Raw genomic sequence first — 14,599 nt, 5'->3', positions numbered from 1 at the left:
TGTGGCTGTGCTGACTGCACTAACCAATTTAGAGAACTCGTTGGAAATAAGTGCTATAATTGTTGGCCTTCAGACTTGCTGATCTCATCTTGTATAGATTTATAAATTTCTTATGGTTAGGTTTTCTTAGGCTTGGAATCAGACTCTTTTTTACCAAACAGGGATATTATTTATTGGACACTACTTATTACAAGGTGCACGTGAGGACAGAAAATATGCTGCTGCCCTGCAAGTTGCTAAATAGGCTCATTGACAAAACACAGACTAGCAATGCGGAAAGAACATGGATGCTTGGCCTTTGCTTCATCAGGCAGGCTATTCAACTTTCAGCTTGTTTGTCCATTTAGAGAATGAAGTGAGGCCTACTTTAGAGCTGCTTATGAGATTAAAGTGGGCTGTCCTGGTCCAGTCGGGCTGCTATGATGTTATAGCTCTTTAACTGAAGGGCTCATAGGCCACAGACATCTCTCTCGGCTGTAGAAATTGTGATGGAGGAAGCTGGGTTCATAGACCGTGCCATCTTTCAGCACCCAGGCAGCTGTCTGTGAAAGGCTTTAGGAGGATACTCATGACATTACTTCCTCAAAGTCTCAGCCCCTGGTGTCATCTGCTGTGGAGTGCAAGTCTGTGTGTTGGCAGCTTGGTTCCTAGTAAGGTGGTGTTGAGGAGAGGTAAACCATTTAATGGGTAGAGCCTAGTGTAGAGGAGTTAAGTCATATGGCTCCAACATCATTAATGTAACTGTAGTGTCATTTGGGGTGGTCCATTTCCATTAAATGGACGACAAATTCACAGGAGAGCAAGTGGTTATGAAAAATATTAGCCAAGGCCTCTCCCTGATTTATTGATTCCTGTCTTAGTATGTAACACACTGTCCTTCTTGCACATTCCAAGTTCCCTTTATTCCTCATGTTAGGATGAAGTCAGTGGGCCCTGGATTCCCACCACCAGAACCATGAATCGAATACATTCGGCTACTTTATAAAAGTATCTAGCTTCACATAATGTGTTGCAGCTATAGAGAATGCACTATGATATCATTGTATCAGAGGTTAAGGAAACCAAGGAACAGCTCTCTCCAGCAGGATCAATGGTCTGTGCAGATTGACACAGGAGTAGACCCACCTTCCTGTGACTCCCTCCACATAAATGGCTATTATATTTGTCATCTTATGGCATCAGTGTTCCTAGGGGACTTATTTGGCCTGTTGTGTTTTCCTGTTTAGATGGAATGCAGGTGTACAGGGCCCTGTGTGGTGTGAGCAGAAGGATGGTTCATACTCTGGCTCTGCGTTACACTTCCATTTTGGCAGTAAGTACTACTGAGATGTAACCATTCCAGGCAGTGTGGCATTTGGCATAGGCCTCAAGCTGAGGTCAGAAAGCACTGATGCTGGACTTTGCAGACTCTAGCCTCTGAGAGGATATTGCAGCCATGAAGCAAAGATCTTCAGTGGGTGAGGAGGTCCCACATACAACAGCTTGTTTGCTTTCTTTTCGGCTGTACCAACCCTGTCCAGATGTGACATCTTACCTGGAACCACAACACTGTACATATATAAAACCACTTCTGTGAAACCACTTTCATGTTTCATTTTTTCCCACATGGAGAGAGGTGTGTAAAATTTCATGGATATATGATACAGGTCTCATCCAGAGACACAGAACCTGGTGTTTAGGCTGGTAAGAGCACAGGGAACAATAAGCACTTAATCTTTAGCCTTTGATGTTACCTGATGTTTCTGTGGGCCCTTTAGAGAGCAGGGCCTAGTGAAAATAGTTAAAACCCCAGAGGCATGCCTTTGAGAGGACACTGGAAACTCAGCCTCCTTCTCTCTGGTTGCTTCTTGGCAGCCATGAGTCCAGCAGCTGCCTCCACTGTGTACATCTGCAGTCATGACTTCACAGCAGTCCAGAAATGACCAAACCAACCATGTACTGCACCCTTAAAACCCAGGAGCTAAAATAAATATTTTCTTTTTTTTTTTAAGCTTGTTGTTTCAGGTATTGTGTGACAGCAGTGAAAAGCTGACTAACAGAGTCACTGTGAGCAAGCCAAAGCTCATAGGGGTTTGAGACTCAGCCAGGGGACAAGTAGTCCAGGTGACGTCAGCCAAGGAGGTGGGTTTCTGTTGTATCCTTTCCCTAGATCTCTGGAGACTCACAGAAGAGTATATCATTCCTCCAGCACAAGTGCCTCCCTACAACATTGAAATCAAGAGGAATATGGAGGAAAAGTTATCTTAGTGTGACAAGCATTGATTTTTTTTTTTATGGCAAAAATGATAGTTGTTATAATACTTTTAGCTTGGGTCCTTGTACTTTTTCTTCCTTAGTGGCTTTCTTTGCTTTCCACAGTGTTCCCAAAGGTTTGGCTGTAATTCAGTAATTAGTATTCTAGGAAAGGTGCCTGAATAGAATTATATGGATTTTTCTTAAACACTAGAAGCCCAGAGAAGCATCTGGCTTAGCGTTGGTTGGGTAGAACAAAGGGGAGGGACACTCAGACACATGTCGCAAGATGGAAGTCTCCCGGCAGCCCCGAGATCAGTTCTGAGCTTCAGCCCATGAACTGAACCATATGTGACTTTATTTATTTGTGAGATTGTCATTATTTTAAAATGCTTTGATATATTCAGATTAGGTACCAGGTTTAAGTATCTGTTCTCATTGTTAACAATGAGATAATGGTGGACTTGACTTAAAAGGTTAGCCCTGGCTGTCCTGGACTCACGTTGTAGACAGGCTGACCTCGAACTCACAGTGATTTGTCTGCCTCTGCCTCCCTGAGTGCTCAGCCACCATGCCCGGCCTACTTGCCTCTTATTAAAGATGTCAGATATAGAAGGAAAGGAAGAAATGCTTAAATGAAGTGTAATAACGGAATGTTTCCTAGAACAAGGTTAGAAAACCTTATAGTGAAAACCAAGTGAAGAAAACAAATGTACTCCGAAGGAGGCAAAATACTAAAAGGTACCAAGTTTAACATCTGCATCTATTGTTATGTAATAATTAGCTGCTAAGGACAATGATGCCTTAGTACAGAAGTAGCACTTTCAGGAAATTTGAGGCTCTGGGTAAAAACTGTACTCATTGCTGTTTAGGTAGGAAAAGAGTTTAAATTGAACTCAAAGGCGTGAAACTCTTTAAAAATAATAAAACTTATACTGCATGTGCGTGCATGCATGCACATGTGTACCCATGCCTACCTCTGTAGTAGGTGGTTAGATCTGTTTTCCCATCCTTCACTGTCTTATTGTCTTGAAACAGGGTCTTTCACTGCACTAGGAGCTCACTGTTTGGGTGGTTCTTAGGGTTGGCTTTTTCCACTTAACCTCTCTACCTCAAAAAAGTGGACCTTTAGGAGCCTAATGGGAGGTCCTTAGATTTTTCGAGAGTATGGCTTTGGGAGGGGTGCGTGCTCTGATTTCTGACTGTGACACTCCTGCCTCGATACGCTGCTGCCTTTGTCCTGGTCCCAAATCAAAGAATGAGGTTACCTAGACCAAGACTTGAGCCTCCAGAATCCGAGCCAAAACATGCCTTTTGCTTTTCCAACTAACTGTCTCAGGTATCTTCTCATAGTAACGTGCAGCTGACTAATACAAGGCTTAGTGTAAAAAGTAACCATGCCTAATGCAAGCATATTTTTAAAATCTATTTTATTGGGTCATTATACCTCTACCTTCCTTCCAACCCTTATTCCTTCCAATCCCCTAACACTTGGTAGTTGAGAAAGAAGGTCAGAAAGAAAAGGGGATGTAGACCTCTTTAGACCACTTCCTGCCCATTAGGGTTGTTGGGTTCCTTGGGGCAAGTCTAATCTTTGTTGTAAGGATATCACCAATGTCTTTTGGTCAAACCACAATAACAGCAACTAGGAGCAGCAACCTTCTTCTTCAGAGCGCTGCCTTGTCCCTCTCTGGGCTCTAGCATTTATACCCTCTTAAGAGTCCTCAGAATTCCGATTGTAAACTCTTTGCAGCTGTCAAAAAACAAAACAAAACAAAAACAAAACACATGATTATTTTGCTAGTGCACGAGGCAAATCATAATCGCCTGTTGTGAAACAGCCTCTTATCCCACACCTGAAATTTCAAACAAACAAACAAAAGCATATTCACATAACATAACTGGGTTTTTAAAGAAAAAAAATTCTCGTACAATCTAGCAGTAGGAAGATGTATTCAGAGTAGTACCTGTGGGAAAACTCCACAGTTTTTAAAAATGTAAATGTTGAATTTACATTTAAAATGTTTACAGTTGAAATTACCTTTTTTCGTTCATTTTTCTGAGACCCTGCTCTGACTACTATGTCTTTTACAAGGTTGAAGTTACATATTCATGGGTGGTGGCTATCCCAAAGTTTCTAGGACTGAAGGGTCCCTCAGCACATAGTCTTCCAGGTCTGGGTCTGTGACCTAGGTAATGGCCCTGCTCTCAAGGAACTGTGAAAGCTAAAACCCATTGGTTCTGATGGGTATTCTGACATTTAGCCTTTAAAGCATGTGACCCTATCTTTTGACTATTTCCTGTGGCAAGCAAGGGATGTGCACGAGGTGAGAACCCTAGCCAGCTGTGTAGGGATGACGCCAAGAGGAAAGTTCTGTTGGTATGAACCATCGTGGTAGCTGGACTATAGTATCATAAGTCTTCAACTTGTCTTAATCCAGGCTGCAATAGTATTGCCAACAGACCCAGATTTCATGTTGGAACTAAGATTTAAAGCTGAGTGTTTTGATTCTTCTCATTAAAAGTTAGTACTAGGAAGACTTGATGGATATTTAAAAAAAAAAGTTGGGGCATGGTGGTGGAAGGAACAGTGGAAGAATGGAAAGGAAAAGGCTGGGGATATGCAGGTATTGATAACTTTAAAAAATTATATATTTTATTAGTTTTTTGATAATTTTATGCACTGTATTCCGATCATGTTCACTGTTCCCTGCACTTCTCCCAGATCCATTACTCATCAGACTTTGTGCTTTCATATGAAATTTAAGATTTTTAAAAAAATTCTGTGAAAAATTAACTGGAATTTTGAGGGGTATTGCATTGAATCTGTAGATTGCTTTTGATAGGATGGCTATTTTCACAGTCTTACTCTTCCTAATTAAGAATTGGGAGGCTTTCTATCTTCTAGTATCTTTGTGTGCTTTAAAGTTTCATAACACAAGTCTGTGACTTTTTAAATTAGGTTTATTGCAATATATTTTATTGTTTAAGGCAATTGTGAGTGGTATTGTTACTTTTTTTCCCTGTATGTAATTTTTTAATGTATGAAGGCTACTGATTTTCCTGTGTTAATTTTGTATCCTGCTACACTGAGGAATATGTTTATCAGCTGTGAGAGTTTTCTAATGGCATCTTTAGGGTCTATAGATCCATATCACTTGCAATAAGCATATTTTGACTTCTTCCCTTCCACTTGTATCCTCATTATCTCCATCACTTACTGGTCTAGCTAAGACAGCTTCTGCTCCTCTTCCCTCACCTTCTCCTGCTCTTCTTCACAAGCATAATTGTTCTTTAATCAGAACAGCTGAAGGACTGACATCAGTCTCTCCTCAAGAGTGAATAATGTGTCCATGTGTCACAGGGAGATTGAGATTTTATAGTGCAAAAAAAGGGAAACTTTTGGGATGGAAGGTTCTATCTTCAGGTCAGGTCCCCCTGTGATCTCAAAGTGGTAGATGCTAGTGGGAGTGGGATATTGATATCCTCAGGAAAAAGTTCCTGGATCCTGATAGCCCACAGGTGTTTTCAATCAAGTCAGCTTTCTGCCTGGAGTTTTCAGCCCACCTGAGGCTTTTAGGTCATTAATCCTTTATCTCAGACACAGAGGACAGATAAAAGTGGGGAGGAGTGCACATTCTCTCCTTGGCTGATTTCATTCTGGAGGGGGACAGTGAAGAGAGGGATAGACTGTCCCCAGGGATCCTAGGGGCCATGGACTGGGCTGACTCCACATAGAAGGAGGAGTTTTAACTTGACAGCTCTGGTGGATTGTGGGATTTAAGGTTTTCAGAGAGCTGGCAAGACAAAAGCCTTAATGCAACTGCTTTAGATCTGGTCCTGAAAAAAATGCCCAGAGTGGTAACAAGGATGAGCTGGATGATCTGTTAACCCCCTGTTCAGAGGTCACCCCAAAGTGAGGCTTGGCACTTGTCTTTGCAGCCTCTTCTGGCTTGTATGCCTATCTCCTTCCAGGCTGTCCTGACCTCTAGGGGCCCTCTTCCATGACAGTGGCACCAGTCCCTGGGCCTCAGCTACCCTGCCATGCTGCCCAAAGCTCAAGTGGGCATGCTGTGGTGCTATTCTACAGGTCAGTATCTGCAGACAAGGTTTCAGAGGTCCTCAGAAAAACTCTTCCCGGTGGCCCTGCGGAGTGCATTTCTTTCTGGACAAACTGCAGCATGTGGAACTGAGGGGCAGTGTTGGCTCAGGTCACAGTGGGCTCTTGGATGGGTGAGCACACATTGTGTGCACTAGTGCAGCCTTCTTTCCAGTGCCTGTGACACTTCCCTTTCTTGAACAAGTGTTGGTGACTCATTCAGACTACCAAGTGGCCAGTTCATATGAGGGTTTCTCATTAGGGTCTGTCATACCAGGGCTATAGCAGGACCCACATGGCTCTGGCAGTGACCAGAGTGAGGAACACAGAGCCTGGGATGCTGTGGACTTCACTTTGTCAGTTTTGTCCTTAAGAGCAATATTGGGGTTTGCTTTCATTTTAATGATCACGGTGAAGGCCTATGTAATGCTGAATCTGTTCAGGGCTGAGCAAATAACCTGTCCACTGACCCAGCATCTTATTCCCCAAAGATACAAAGCTGGAAAAGTCATCCTATCCAAATGACCTTGAGAGTTGCTTTTTCTAGATGCTGTGAGATGTATAGTTTTGAAAATGATAAATGCAGTGAATCTAGAAGTATGGACACCTTTTAGGAACCATTGGAACAACTCCCTGCATTAAAAATCTGTTTCCAGGAGGTGAGAAGAGGATGGATCATGGTGGATTTGTTTGAGGTCCCATCTGCACTGAACCTTAAGCTGACTTTCAACCTCCTGGCTGAGGAAACATAACAAAGCAAATCATCCTGTGGACTTACTGATCTGCTTCAATATGAGACTCCCTAGAGGAAAAAGACTGATAAACTGGCCTTCCTCATAGCATGTACACACACACACACACACACACACACACACACACACACACACGAGAGAGAGAGAGAGAGAGAGAGAGAGAGAGAGAGAGAGAGAGAAGGAGAGAGAGAGAGAAACAGAGACAGAGACAGACTTATCCAGTTGACCTCTGCACCATAGCAAGAATAGCAGACAGCCTTCATTTCCTCATTTCTTGCTCCAGCTGGTGGTGGGCCTTTTGCCCACTTGGAGAACTGTGCTCTATGTACTGCCTTTCTGTGGCTCTTTTCTTACCCTAAATGTGGACACAGGCATCAGTCTCCCACATCTGTGGGTTCCACATGTGCACAGGTAGCCACCCATTGGTCAATAATACTTTTTAAAAAAATTGTGGTTGCTTCTGTGTTCTGAGTTACTGTTAGATGGGAGCAAGAATTTCTGGTGTGCTTTTGCTCCATGGGTTGACTACAGAGAACAGTAATATACTGTACATTTCAGAGAGCTATGAGGAATGATTTTGGTGTTTCAGAAGATAAATATTTAAATCAATTTAAACCTGATGCAATGTATTTAAACATTGAAACACTGAGTGGTATATAATTTTTTGGTATAGCAATTTAAAAATTACTTTCCAAATGTTAAACTCTTCTTTAATTATTATTTTTTAAGACAGGAAATATTTTATTTAAAACTCATCAGTGAAATGGACAGCTTGAGTCCATGACAAATCATTCAGATTTAAAGCAGAAGTCAGTAACTGTATGAAGCATACATTGCCACATACAGATCAAAACTTTCTCTATTGGAACAGAACAAAGTTGTCTGTGAAAGCAGTGCCTTTGTGAAATTTCATTTAATATTCCTCTTCTTCTTCCTCAGCCTTTCCTTCAACAGAATCCACACCAGCCTCCTCATAATCCTTCCCTAGGACAGCCGTGTCCTCATGGGCCTCAGAGAACTCCCCCTCTTCCATGACCTCACCCACACACCAGTGCACAGAGGTATGCTTGGCACACATCAGATCAAACTTGTGATCCAGGAGAGCCCAGGCCTCAGCAATGGCCATGGTGTTGCTCAGCATGCACACAGCTCTCTGGACCTTGGCCAGGATCTACCAGGTACCACAGTGGGAGGCTGATAATTAATCCCAGCCTTGAAGCCAGGGGGCACTAGTCCACAAAGTGGATGGGATGCTTGTTCTTCATGGTGGCAATGGCAACAGTGACATCTTTGGGAGCCACATCACCACAGTATAGCAGGCAACAAAGCCATGTATTCACCATGGTGAGGGTCACATTTCATCATCTGCTTGGCTGGCTCAAATCAGGCATTCCTGTCTCTCCTCCAGAAAGCTGCTCATAGTAGGCTTTCTCAGCAGAGATTACAGGGGCATATGTGGCCAGAGAGAAATGGATGCAAGGGTAGGGCACTAGGTTAGTCTGGAATTCTGTCAGGTCAACATTCAGGGCTCCATCAAATCTGAGGGAAACAATGATGGAAGACAAAATCTGACCTATCCTGTTTAAATTAGCATAGGTTGGCTTCTTAATGTCAGTGTTTATGACAGATGTCATAGATGGCCTCATTGTCTACCATAAAAGCACTATCAGAGTGCTCCAGGGTGGTGAGAATAGAATTGTAGGGCTCAGCCACAGTGGTGGAAATCTGGGGGGGTGGGGTAAATGGAGAAGTTCAGCTTGGACTTCTTTCCATAATTATCAGAGATCTGATCCATCAACAGAGAGGTGAAGCCAAAGCCAGTTTCCCTGCCAAAGTTATGGAAAACCAAGAAGCCCCAAAGACTTGTGCTCTGGTCAGCCTGTTTTCAAATTCTGTCCAAGACAAGGTCAACAATCTGCTAACCAATGGTTTGATGGACATGGGCATAGTTATTGGTAGCATCCTCTTTGCCTGCGATGAGCTGCTCAGGGCAGAAGAGCTGACGGTAGGTACCAGTGCTAACTTTATCAATAACTGTGGGCTCCAGGTCTACAAACAAGAAGAAGGTGGTAAAGAAGAAGGTGTTAAAGGCATCATCTGCCCCCTGAGATGGTATCTGGCCATCAGGCTGAACACCATGTTCCAGAAGTAGAGCTCCCAGCAGGCGCTGGCAATCTGGACACCAGCCTGGCCAGTGTGGATGGAGATGCACTCAGGCATGGTTGCTGCTTCCTTGCTGCCAGGCGGATGACTGTGGCGAGGAGGGGGTATCCCTTCTTATAGCACAGCTCAGGCCTTCTTTGATTATTTTAATAATTATGTAGGTCATTAAAATGCTTGGCTTTCGGGAGTTTATAATATACCATATTCTAGTTCTATAAGATCATAATATTCCAAAGGCAGTGCTTTTCTGTTCATTTGCCATGCACGTTTAAAAGGCTGATAAATAATACAAAAAGATTCTAACTATGTTAATTTGTAGTAGACCTGAATATGTGACAGACAAATTTATCTACCATATTGTAGATAGATTTATAAAACAATATATAATTGCAATATTTAAAGCTTCAATATATTTTCAAACACCTAGAGGCACACCATGACATAAAATTGTTTACCAGATTTATAACAACATTGGTGTTCTTGGCATATATTCCAAATAAGTTGAAACGAAAATTTAAACTGTTTTGATGCTATGTAAAACCAGGGTTGTAACTTAGGTATATGGAAGACCATAAGAAAACTGTTTAATATTTTATTTTATAAAAATTGCACGTGTAGTGAATAGAAACAAACCTTTATCTTGTCATTATTTCCTAAAGAAAACAGCATAACAGCTCTGTTCATGAGCATTTTTGTTATTCACATTGTATTTGGTGTTATAATGGCAGAGCAATAAAGTATTCAGGAGGATGTGAAGATTACCCCGGGAGCCTGAGCATCAAAGGACTGTGATAGCCATGGACCCACTTCTCTTATGGGCTACAGAGCAATGGCTATGTTTGTTCAGTATCTTTTTTTTCTCTCCTGAGGAAGAGAGGCCAGTTCACATTGCTATTGCTGCACCAAGCTGAAACTCTACTCACCCAGCACTTATTCTCTGAATTGAGCATAAAAGATAATGTGGACACCCAATTTACAGGAGCCACATTGCCCAGCCTCTCACCTGGCCCTCATCTAGTATAATATCTGGGGGTGGGGGTGGTTGATGCTGTCCTGGAGTGAGCCAAGAAGGCATTCCTGACATGTTAACGTGAAGGAATTTTAATCTCGGGGATACAGACACCACTGCCCTAGGTTCCTGAAAAGAATAGCATAGTCTTATGGCAGGTGTTGCCTTCGGGAAACAGGAGAGTCAGGACCAGAGGCTAACAGACATGAGGCTTAGCACAAATAACTCACAGGACAGGGCTGGGGAGAGCTGTAGGCATTAGCACCATGAGATCCTTTGTTCAAGTGTGCTCAGGACTGACAGCTTCAGGGGCATTTGCTTGAGGACTTACTCCAGGGCATCTACTGCTTTCTTTAGTCTTTAGTCCTAACCATCTATCCCCCCCATTTTCCCCCACCCCAAAATCTTTTCTTATACATCTTCTCTGAGTGGAGTTAACTTTTATTCACTGAGAGGGCTGGTACATCACTCAGAGCTAGAACTCCCAGGTTCCAGTGCCCAGAACCTATCAGTCCTGCTTCCATCAAACCATAGTTCCTAGGGTTTTTCATAAAGGCAGGTGTGCAGTGACTGGAGATCTAGTGGCCTCTCTTGCCACAGAGTCATGTTGCCTCTCCCCTGGAACCTTTTGTTGTGTAAGAGCAGCCAATGCTAGTGAGAGCTAGCTGAGGGGAGTCTCAGGGTTTTGTACTGAGAGTCCACAGAAGCCCCACAAACAACCAGCACCCCTCCCATTCACCTTGCCATTTCAGAAAGTATCCATGATGCCTGGAAGTTCTTCGTGCTCAGCTGAACATGAAAAGCTGGCCTTATTTCATGGCAGCCTCAGGTCATTCATGCTTTATATAATGAGGGGATAAAAAAAATCACTGTTCTGGTTTCAAGTTCTGTTGGATTAAGGGAAAGGAGGGAAGAAGGAGAGTGTGTAGTTTCTGTGGCTGTGAGCAGGTCAGGCAGGAAGCTATAAGTTTTCCCACAGCATGGTGGTAGAGGAATGGGTGTGGCAGACTGACCCCCTGCCCACTCAGGCCAGAAGAGACCTGCTGCAGCCGGTAGGAAGTCTCTGGCTTTGAACTGCACAGAACTCTCCTGAATTACATTGCTCCAGCTTTCCCACCTCAGTCTTCAGAAACAGGAAAAGACCCAGTATGTAGAAACAAATGTTGAGAATACATCTCTTCTTTCAAGGAGACAGAGATCTACTTTAAAAGGCAGATTTATTGGAAAACTGTTTTCCAGAGGTGCTACTGTAAACAATAGACACAGTATACTGGGTCTCCAACTCAAGAGTTGCCTCATGGCTCAGTGTGCATCACTGCTCCCCTAGTCTTCTTGTCTCTCTGGCCAGAGCCATCCCGTGTGCATGTGTATCTGGTGCATGCATATTTGCAGCATGAGGCTGGTAGATTAGAGTCTCTGACAGAGGAAATGTCCTGGGCTGGGATCCGCTTACATCTACTTTCTCCTGGTGATGTCCAGCAACTTCTAGGAAAGTAAGAGCCCCTAAGGGCTCATCACACCTTTTCTTATGGAACTTGTTTATGAATAGTGTCTTAGTTACTGTTCTGTTGCTGTGATAAGACACCATGACTAAGGCATCTTAGAGAAGAAAGCGTTTACCAGGGGCTTACAGTTTTAGATTACCATCTATTATAATGGCCAGGCGTATTGCTGGAGCAATCGCTGAGCTTTACATCTTGATCTACAGGCAGGAGGCATAGAAAGAGACTCAGAATGCTATAATAGATAATATATTCATCCCTTGAAAGGAGGAACATTGTTGCTTATCTTGAGAATGCAGAATTGCCAGCATCATTGCTCTTATGCCTTGAGGCCAGGATCAACTCTAATAAGCATTACTAGGGTGAAGTCCTCTTGTTTGTTTCTGAAAATTCCTGTAGTGTTTTCAGAGCATGGTTGTCTCTAGCAGCCCGACTCTGTGGAAAGCTAAGTTGCAGAGAAGGGGTGACAAGCATGACTGTAGCTCATTGGTGACACATGGAGCCCACTTGTCTTCAGATAGCTTTTCTCACCTTCTTACTGGCTTGGGAAGACATAATGGGTACTGGCATGCAGATGCCAGTGATTGGGGGTGCTCCTCATGTCCAGACCCTGAAACTCGGGCACATGTACACCCAGACCCACTGACCTTAAAGATCTGTCACTCCAGTGAAGGCACATCCTCAGCAGCCACGAGGATGCTGGGCAAGAGATGAAGGAAAATGATAACGTTTGTGGTGGTGAATATTGTCAACCTGACAAATTATGTGACAAATCTTTGGACATGAAGGGATTTTCTTGGTTAGGTTATTTTAAATTAGTATGCCATGAGCTCTGGTGCCTTCTTCTGGAGTGTAGGCATAAATGCAGGCAGAACACTGTATACATAATAAATAAACCTTAAAAAAATTAGAAGTCATAATGTGGGGATTACCTTCCTCTATTGTCCCAGATGTAGGAGATCCGAGGGAAAAGCTTTGATTTTTGTGTGATGGCTTTCACATCCTGCTGACAGATTCAGCTGCTCTGTTCCTGCAGTGACCACTAACACTATCTCTTGCTGACATCAGCACCCAGACTTTCCAGCCTTCCATTGTGACCTGAAGACCATTGCTCCCCAGAAATCCTCCAGGCAGGCCTTCAGCAACAGAATGGGACCTCTGAGACACCCAGTCCCTTACACTGAGCAGCTATTGGGTTCTCAGCATCTTGGAGCCAGTGTGGACACAGGCATTTTTAGATACCCATCCGGTCTCATGTAAGTCATTCTAATAAATCCCCTTTGGATATACTCATTCTGTTGGTTCTGCTCTTCTAAAGAACCCTGACTAATATCATGGGGAAAGTGGTTTTTTTGTGCCTACTCCAGGCCTCCTGAAATGTAGTTCCCTGGAGCGTATTTCAACATTTTAGTTTTCCTTCCTCACAAAAAGGTATGCTCATTGTGTCTGCATCATGGGTGGGCTCACGTTTTGCTTTTGAAGCAGACCTGTGATGGCCATCAGCCACGTAGGACAAGTGGCCTGCTATGCAGTGAGCAGCCTTGGGAGGCTCTGGAGAAGTGGTTTCCTTTTCTCTTGAGAAGATACATCTAAGAAAGCCATGTTGTTCTTGTGGAAGGACCTACATAAACATCCGCTAGGCATCAGGAGGAAGACTTAGCATGCACAGTGCCATCTGTAGGTGATAGCTCCTGAGTGTGACTGATACCAGGGTGTGAAAAAAGACAGGAGGCTGCACAGTGGGAGGAAAATGACCCTTTGTGCTATTCCTTGTCTTTTCAGATAGTAGGTATGAACACTTTAGTAATAAAACTAAGCCAGACACTAACAGTGAGGCTGGAAGACACCACCTTGTAATGGTGAAAGTGACCCTCTGTGGAGACAGTCGGATCTGTGCCCTTACTCAGAGAAGAGCTGCATCTGTGGGTGAGGTGATTCTTCTGAGGATCCAGGAAGCCCAGGCCTTTTAGATGTAAGAGTTTTTATTCCTCTCCCTTCCCTCCTCTCCAGGTGGTATGCACAAGTGCATCAGTACATGCATGCACCTATGTGTGCCTGCGTGTGCATGTGTGTGTGTGCAAGCATGTTTTTGCCTCTGTTTTGGTCCTGCCAAGTTGGTTTATTTTGACATGATATGTGTGTGCTTTGGCTGAGTCTGTAGCCACAGGCCTTCTAATAACCCCTGAAAGGCCTGCATAGCAGTTGTAGGATTGTTTTATTATAAAAACCAAGTTATTTCATAAGAGACTAACACTTTTTTAAATTCTTTATTACACTTTACTCACTTTGTATCCCCCCCCTTGGTTCCTTCCCTCCTCCTGTCCCAATCCCTCCCTTCCTCCACCCTCTGTATGCATGCCCCTCCCCAAGTCCACTGATAGGGGAGGTCTTCTTTTCCTTCCTTCTGATCCTAGTCAATTAGGTCTCATCAGGAGTGGCTGCATTGTCTTCTGTGGCCTGGTAATGTTTCTTCCCCCTCAGGGGGAGGTAATTAAAGAGCAGGCCATTCCTGATGAGATCTAATAGACTAAGATCAGAAGAAAGGAGAGGAGGACCTCCCCTATCAGTGGACTTGGGGAGGGGCATGCGTGAAGAAGGGGGTGGGAGGGTGGGATCGGGAGGGGAGGAGGGGGGATACAAAGTGAATAAAGTATAATTAATAAAAATTAAAAAAAAGAGCAGGCCAATCAGTTCATGTCAGAAACAGTCCCTGTTCCTATTACAATGGAACCCACTTGGATACTGAACTGCCATGGGCTACATCTGTGCAGGGGTCTTAGGTTATCTCCATGCATGGTCCTTGGTTGGAGTATCAGTCTTAGGAAGGACCCTTGTGCTCAGA

General features: G+C 43.6%; 1 protein-coding gene and 1 pseudogene across 2 annotated transcripts in view; one reads left to right on the top strand and one right to left on the bottom strand.

The window, feature by feature from the left end:
* Sh3rf3 (SH3 domain containing ring finger 3) overlaps positions 1–14,599 on the top strand; it is a 312,507-nt gene that overhangs the window by 85,399 nt on the left and 212,509 nt on the right. The gene's annotated exons all lie outside the window — the stretch shown is intronic.
* On the bottom strand, positions 7,997–9,303 carry LOC110557430 (tubulin alpha-1A chain-like; annotated as a pseudogene).

This window comes from Meriones unguiculatus, chromosome 16 (assembly GCF_030254825.1).
Source record: "Meriones unguiculatus strain TT.TT164.6M chromosome 16, Bangor_MerUng_6.1, whole genome shotgun sequence".
In the NCBI taxonomy this organism is placed as follows: Eukaryota; Metazoa; Chordata; class Mammalia; order Rodentia; family Muridae; genus Meriones; species Meriones unguiculatus.
This window is presented reverse-complemented; position numbering and strand designations above follow the sequence as displayed.